Below are 7,936 nucleotides of genomic sequence, written 5' to 3'. Positions count from 1 at the left end.
GATATTAGTATAGTCACACTTGCTCTTTTGGTACTTTTTGCATGGAATTTTTTTTTCCCCCGATACTTTCAACCTGTTTGTGTCTTTGGATCTTATTAAGATGGATCATGTGTTTTTATCCGTTCTGCCAATCACTGTCTTTTGACTGGAAGAGTTTAATCCATTTACACTTAAAGTAATTATTGATAAGGAGGGACTTCTATCATTGTGTTATTTGCTTTCTATATGCTTTATGGATTTTTTTTCATCCCTCACTTCCTACATTACTGTCTTTTGTGTTTAGGTTTTTTTTGGGTTTTTTGGGGTTTTTTTGGTATGGAAATGTTTAAGTTCTTTTCTCATTTCCCTTTGTGTATATTTTCTTTGTAGTTACCATGTGGATTATATTTGACATCCTAATTTGAATTTATACCAGCTTAATTTCAATAACATACAAAAACTGCACCTTTACAGCTCTGTATCCACCTCTTGGTTGTTAATGTCACATAATTATGTCTTCATACATTGTGTGTCCCAAAACAAGCTAATAATCTTTTAAATGCATTAGTCTCTAAAAGAGACTAATTTGTTTCTAAATATAGAAAACAAGATTTAGAGTAACAAACCAAAGTTACAGTAATATTAGATGTCCCGTTACTTCCAGCCTATTGATAATGATGATGTTGGCTAAGAATGCCTGAGGCACAGGGCACCTGGGTGGCTTAGTTGGTTTGGTGTTCAACTCCTGATTTTGGCTCAGGTCATGATCTCAGGGTTGTGAGATTGAGCCCCGAATCAGGCTGTGCACTGGGCATGGAGCCTACTTAAGATTCTCTCTCTCCCTCTCCCTCCATCCCTCCCTGCTTGTTCTCTCTCTCTCTCTCTATCTCTCTCTCTCTCAGGGGAAAAAAAAAAAAGGAATGCCTGAGACACTTGCTCAAGCCCATAGTCCTTGTAGCAAGCCCTCACAGACATTTCCCCCACTGGGACCAAAGTTGTGGCTGGATCAGCCCCCATGGTTCTTATGACTTCAAGATATACCTCAGAAATGACCATCAGAGAACTTTGAAGAACGGGCATTATTACAGATCCTCTAAGACACATGGTGCATCCAAGGGCTGCACAGTGAGGTTGCAGGTATAGGGAGAGTGCAGACCTGGGGCTCTGCCTTTATTAGGAACTGAGGGTGGGGTGTCTGGGGTTTCACGTTTCACTCCTTATTGGTTAATTTAAAGCCTGAGTGGGAATTAAGGTACTGGAAGGGAGAAGCAAGGTTACTCAAGTGATCAGTTATCTAGGTTACCCAGGGCTTTCTGAAACAAGGAGCTTCATGAGTGAGGGTGACCTAATTCCTTCTCTGGTTGTTTTGCTAGTAGTTGTGTCAAACAGTTGGCAATATGTCTATTCAAGATGGATTTCTTTTGAAATGGATGCCTCAGTGACCAAAATATTAATATCAGGTACTTACACTATTACCAAAAAACTTAATGTCAGCACTTATTACTATGCTAGCTTTTACACGAATTGTTTTCTCTTTAAATGTATTAAGCTTTTAAATCACATAAAAAGCAAAAAGTACAACTACAAACCATTGTTTACTAGTTTGTCTAATTGCTCATGTATTCACCTTTATTGAGATTTTTATTTCTCTATATAGCTTGTGTTACTGTCTGGTGTCTTCATTTCACCTTTGCAAGACTCCCTTGAACATTTCTTGCAGGCTAGGTCTAGTGAGCACCAAGTCCTTTGGCTTTTGTTGACCTGGGAATGTCTTACTTTCTCTGTCAATTTGAAGGGCAGGTTTTTCTGGATATAGGATTCTTGGTTGAAAGTTTTTTTCCTTTGGCATTTTGCATATATTGATCCACTGTCTTCTGACCTCCAAAATTTCTGCTGAGAAATCTGATAATCTTATTGAGTATCCCTTGTATGTAATGATTCACTTCTCTCATCCAAGGTTCGTGGTTCTCTTTGTCTTTTGAAAGTTTGTAATGTGTCTTGTGGATCTCTTTTTATCAATTATTTTTTAAATTGAAGTATAGTTGACACAGGTATGGATCTCTTTGACTTAATTTTATATGGAGTTTGTTGTGCTTCTTGGATGTTTATTTTATGTCTTTAGTCAAATTTGGGAAGTTTTCAGCATTATTTCTTCAAATAATTTCTTCAGATTTCTTCTGCCTTTTTCCCTCCCTCTCTTCTCTTTCTTGGACTCCCATGATGCATATGTTGGTCCACTTGATGGTATCCCAGAGGTCCTTTAGGCTGTTTGCTTTTCCTTAATATTTTTTTCTTTCTGTTCCTCATACTCAGTAATTTTCATTGTTCTATATTCAAGTTCTCTGAGGCTTTCTTCTGCTTGCTCAAGTCTGCCTTTGGATCCCTCTAGTGAACTTTTCATTTCAGTACTTTTCAGCTCCAGAGTTTCTTTTGTCTTTTTTAGATTTCCATCTCTTTATTGATATTCCATTTTTTTAAAGATTTTTATTTATTTATTTGACAGAGAGATAGCAAGAGAGGGAACACAAGCAGTGGGAGAGGGAGAAGCAGGCCTCCTGCTGAGCAGGGAGCCCGATGTGGGACTCGATCCCAGGACCCTGGGATCACGACCTGAGCCGAAGGCAGATGCTTAACGACTGAGCCACCCAGGCACCCTATTGATATTCCATTTTGTTCCCACATTATTTTCTTGACTTTCTCCACATTTTCCTTTAGTTCTTTGAGCATCTTTAAGGCAGTTGTTTTAAAGTCTTTGTCTAGTATATCTGCCATTAGTTATTTTTCAGGGATAATTTCTGTTGATTAATTTGTATTTTCTTTGAATGCCTTTTGATTTTGATACTGTTTAAACTGGCCATTTGAATCTAATAAATGTGGTAACTCTGGAAATCAGATTCTCTCCCTTCCCCAGGGTTTGCTGTTTTGTTTTGTTTTGGAGGTTATTTGTTTATTTCTGGTTTTTGGTTTTGGTGTTGGTTTTTGATTGTTGTAGGCCATCTCTGTTCCAAGGATAAGTTTGAAGTTTAGATCAGAAAAGATCTAAGACCTTATGTTCCACTTCCAGATCATAGAGTAAAAAAGTATCTCTGCAGACCCATTCTCAAGTAAAAGAAGTAAAGCTGGAAAGTAAAATTTAAAATCCCACAACAACTAAACATTTAAAGTTTGAAACATATCCTAAGGGCATACAGCAAGTGAAATATTTATCAAAAAATTTACTGAAACTTAGAACAGTGAGAATCTAGCATTTAAAATATGACCTGTTCCCTCCTCCACTCTGCAGTTTTCCTTGAAAGAAGCTTCATTTTAGGTAGGTGTGACCAAGAAGATGGAGCTCCCTCTCCTTCCAGCTCCCAATCAAGGGTTACCATATCTCAGAGGGAGAGGGAGGCTGCAAGTGTTTCTCATCCTTACCAACTCAGTTGAAGAGGCCAAATGACTGATGAGTATGGTTGAGTAGTTTGGGACTTCTTCCACCAGCCCCTACCCTACATAGAAGGGATACTCTACTCAGGCATAGGGAGCCCAGAATACTGGGACCCTGATTGTCCTCATCTCAGCTTACATTTAGGACAGATTCCACACCAAGAGAGGCAGGATGAGAAGAGGCTACTACCAAGCACAATGCCCAGAATAGTGGTTCAGAGATTTTGCCCAGAGGGGGTAGCAGTCTGTAAGAAAAGAGCTCTGAAGCTCTCTCTGAAAGAACTGATTTTATTTGAAACAATATGGGATAATTCAAGGCTGAGGGCAATGTTAAAGCAAATAGTTCCTCTCAATTAAAAATAATAACCGAAACCATAGGTTAGCTATTTTATCATACACACCTGGGGAATGAGCTAATAATTTCTATATATTTTAAGGCCAACAGTACAATTACATAAATATTTTTCATGCAACTTCTTAAATCTCCTAGGAAGAAATATGAAGCTATACTGTATTATAATTACTTTTACTACTTTTTATTTGGTTTTGAATTTCTGTCCAGAATTACTTCATTTAAACTTGAAGAACATTCTTCAGTATTTCTTTTAAGGTAAGCCAGGTAGGAATGAATTCTGTCATTTTTTATTTCCTGGGAATATCTATTTTACCACCTTTTTTTTTTTTGAGAGGGAGGGGGTTAGGGGAGGGGCAGAGGGGGAGAGAGAGAGGGAGAGAATCTTAAGCAGACTCCACACCCAGCATGGAGCCCAACACAGGGCTTGATCTCACAACCCCGAGATCATGACCTGAGCCAAAAACAAGAGTTGGATGCTTAACCAGCTGAGCCACCCAGGCGCCCCACCATCATTTTCGAAAGATAATTTTGCTGGTTAAAAGATTGGTTGGTAGGGTTTTTCCTTTTGAGCAATTTGAATATGTTATCCCACTGCCTTATGTCCTCCATTGTTTCTGAGGTGAAGCATGCTGTTAATCTTATTGAGGTACCCTTGTGAGTAATACATTGATTTCTTCTTGCTGCTTTCAAGATACTGTCTTTAATTTTCAGCATTTTTACCATGATGTATCTGTGGGTGTCTGCACACATCCTGCTGGGAGTTTGTTGAGCTTCTGGTATGTATAGATTAATGCTTGTCCAAAAATTGGGGATGGTTTGGGGTGCCTGGGTGGCTCAGTTAAGTGTCTGACTCTTGGTTTTGGCTTGGCTCATGGTCTTGGGATCCGGAGATCAAACTCCCGTGTTGGGCTCCATGCTCAGTGTGGGGTCTGCTTATCCCTCCTCTCTCTCTCTCTCTCTCATAAAATTCTTTAAAAAATTGGGGATGGGGGTGCCTGGGTGGCTCAGTCGTTAAGCGTCTGCCTTTGGCTCAGGTCATGATCCCAGGGTCCTGGAATCAAGCCCTGCATTGGGGCTTCCTGCTCAGCAGGAAGCCTGCTTCTCCCTCTCCCACTCCCCCTGCTTGTGTTCCCTCTCTCACTGTGTCTCTGTCAAATAAATAAAATGTTTTTTAAAAATTGGAGATGGTTTTAACCATTATTTCTTTAAATATTTTTCCTCCTCATTTCTTTTTTCTCTCCTCCTGGTTTTCTCATTAAATATATGTTGATGCATCTAAAGATGTTCCAAATTTATCTGAGTCTCTGTTCAGTTTCCTTCATTCTGTTTTCTCTGTTCTTCAGATTGTATATCTATTTATCTATCTTCAAGGTTTCTGATTCTTCTGCCAACTCAAATCTACTGGTTAGCTCTTGTGATTTTTTTTTTTATATTAGTTATGGCATTCTTCAACTCCAGAATTGCCATTTGGTTCTTTTTATTATTTCTATCTCTTTATTGATATTCTCTACTTGATGAAACCTTGTCTTCATATCTTCCTTTGTTCTTGTCCCTTTTTCTTGCCAAAAAATGGATATATTAGGTAACATATCGTAGCAGTTCTGAATACCAATCCCTCCTCCCACCCCCAGACTTGCTTTTATTGTTTTTTGCTTAATTTGTTTTGTGTTTTGACTAGGCTATTTTAGTGAAATCCATTTCCCTTTGCAATGTGAAGCATTCAGTGTTGTGCTTGGGTGTGTTCTCAGTCACCTAGGATGACAGGAGTCTCCAACTGTCCTTTCCTTTGATCTCTTTGTGAAGCAATCTGACTTATTTGGTACTATTTCCAGCTCATTAGGCTCCACTGATTTCCTGCTGATTGCTCTGCTGTTTCCAACAATTTCTTGGAGGTGTAAATTGCTCAGTAGTCTGATCCAATTTAATTCTGGAAGGACTAGTTTTTAAGGTCAATCTCTGAGGTGTGTTTTGATCTCAGGATTTGTAGCATATATAGATATGTATAAAAATAAAAGCACAGAAAGTGAGAGGATGGAATGGAACTATATAGGAGTAACATTTACATAAGTCCGTGGAATTAAGTTGCTATAACTCTGAAGTCAATTCTACATTAAGATGTATATGGTATGTAGGGCACCTGGGTGGCTCAGTCAGCTAAGCATCTGCCTTCAGCTCAGGTCATGATCTCAGGGTTCTGGGATCAAGCCCCACATCAGGCTTCCTGCTCAGTAGGGAGTCTGCTTCTCTCTCTACCTTTGCTCCCCCCCCCCATTCGTGCTTGCTCTCTCTCTCTCAAATAAATAAAAATCTTTTTTAAAGATATATATGGTATGCTTTAAAGAATCTATTAAGAAAGTAACTTTAAAAATAGTGAATGAGTGCTTGCTTCAGCAGCACATATTCTAAAATTGGAAAAATACAGAGAAGATTAGCATGGCCCCTGTGCAAAGATGACACAAATTCATGAAGCATTCTATATTTTTTAACTATAGAGAACAAACAGGGTTATTGGAGGGAAGGTAGGTGTGGGGGGCTGGGTTAAATAGCTGATGGGTTAATAGGACACTTGTGATGAGTACCAGGTGTTGTATGTAAGTGATGAATCACTAAATTCTACACCTGAAACTAATATTACACTGTATGTTAACTGGAATTTAAGTAAAAACTTGAAAAAATATATATATAGTGAATGAGAAGAGAATCAAAATGTGTCACTATAAAAAAATCAACTAAACACAAAGGAAGGCAATAATGGAGAAAATGAGGGACAATAAAGCTATAAGATATAGGAAACAACAAAATAGCAAAGTAAGTCATTATCAGCAATTGCTTTAAATGTAAAGGGATTAAACTCCCAACCAAAAGACTTAGGTTGGCAGAATGGATATAAAACAAAACAGAATCCAACTATAAGCTGTCTACAAGAGACTCACTTTAGATCCAAGACACAATGGGTTAAAAATGAAATGCTTGGGAAAGATAGTGCAAATAATTACCAAGATAGAGCAGGAATTGGCTATACTAATACACAAAATAGACTAAAAACTGTTACAAGAGACAAAGAAGGACATTATATAATATATTGATAACAAGGTTGATATACCAAGAAGATCTATCAATTACAAACATATATGTGGCAAACATCAGAGCTCTGAAGTATATGAAGCAAATGTTGACAGAGAGGGAGAGACTTCAGCACGCTACTTTCAATAATATAGAGAAGAACCAGACAGGTGATCAATAAGAAAATAGAAGACTTGAGCAATACTACAGACCAGTTGGGCCTGACAGATATACAGAACACTCCACCCAACAATAGAATACATTTGTGTCAAGTGCATGTAGAGTATTCTTCAGGATAGACTATATGTTTATTTTTAAGATTTTATTTATTTATTTGACAGAGAGCAAGTAGGCAGAAGGAGAGGGAGAAGCAGGCTCCATGCTGTGCAAGGAGTCCAATGTGGGGCTCGATCACAGGACCCTGGGATCATGACCTGAGCCGAAGGCAGATGCTTAACTGACTGAGCCACCCAGGCACCTCAGGATAGACCATAGAACTAGTTAATACTTGTTAAGCCACGGAACAAGTATTAAAAATTTTTTAAAGATTGAAACGAATTCAGTTGCATAAGGAAAACTGGAAAATCAACAAATATGTGAAAATTAATCAATACACTCTTAACTAATGAGTTAAAGAAGAAATCACAAGGGAAATTAGAAAATATCTTGAGACAAATGAAAACAAAAACACAAACTACCAAAACTTGTGAGATGCAACAGAAGTAGTACTAGAGGGAAATTTATAGCAGTAAATGTCTATATTAAAAAGATTTCAAATCAACAACTGAACTTTACTCCTGAAAGAACTAGAAGAGAAAAACTAAACCCATAGGTGCTAGAAGGAAAGAAATAATCAAAATCAGAGTAGAGAAATAAAATAGAAGATAGAATAACAGCAGGGACAATTAATGAAATAGTAGAGGAAATTAATGAAACCAAGAGTTGTTTCTCCAAAAAAATAACATATTAACAAATCATTAGCTAGGCTGACTAAAAGGAGAGAAGACTCAAATAACTACATTAGAAATGAAAGAGATGAAGTTTCCTCAAAATGTTAAAAAAAGAACTTTGGAAAACAGTATGGAAGTTCCTCAAGACATTAAAAATAGAGTT

The 7,936-nt window shown here is 37.7% G+C and overlaps 1 non-coding gene across 1 annotated transcript; it reads left to right on the top strand.

Moving 5' to 3' along the window:
- Positions 1-6,138: 6,138 nt before the first annotated feature.
- On the top strand, positions 6,139-6,243 carry LOC113936810. The gene has a single exon (XR_003524373.1). It is a non-coding gene; the product is annotated as a U6 spliceosomal RNA (small nuclear RNA).
- Positions 6,244-7,936: the final 1,693 nt, after the last annotated feature.

The sequence above is a fragment of the Zalophus californianus genome, chromosome 17, assembly GCF_009762305.2.
Source record: "Zalophus californianus isolate mZalCal1 chromosome 17, mZalCal1.pri.v2, whole genome shotgun sequence".
Lineage (NCBI taxonomy): Eukaryota > Metazoa > Chordata > Mammalia > Carnivora > Otariidae > Zalophus > Zalophus californianus.
The sequence above is the reverse complement of the archived record's forward strand: the minus strand, read 5'-3'. Positions and strand labels throughout refer to the sequence as shown.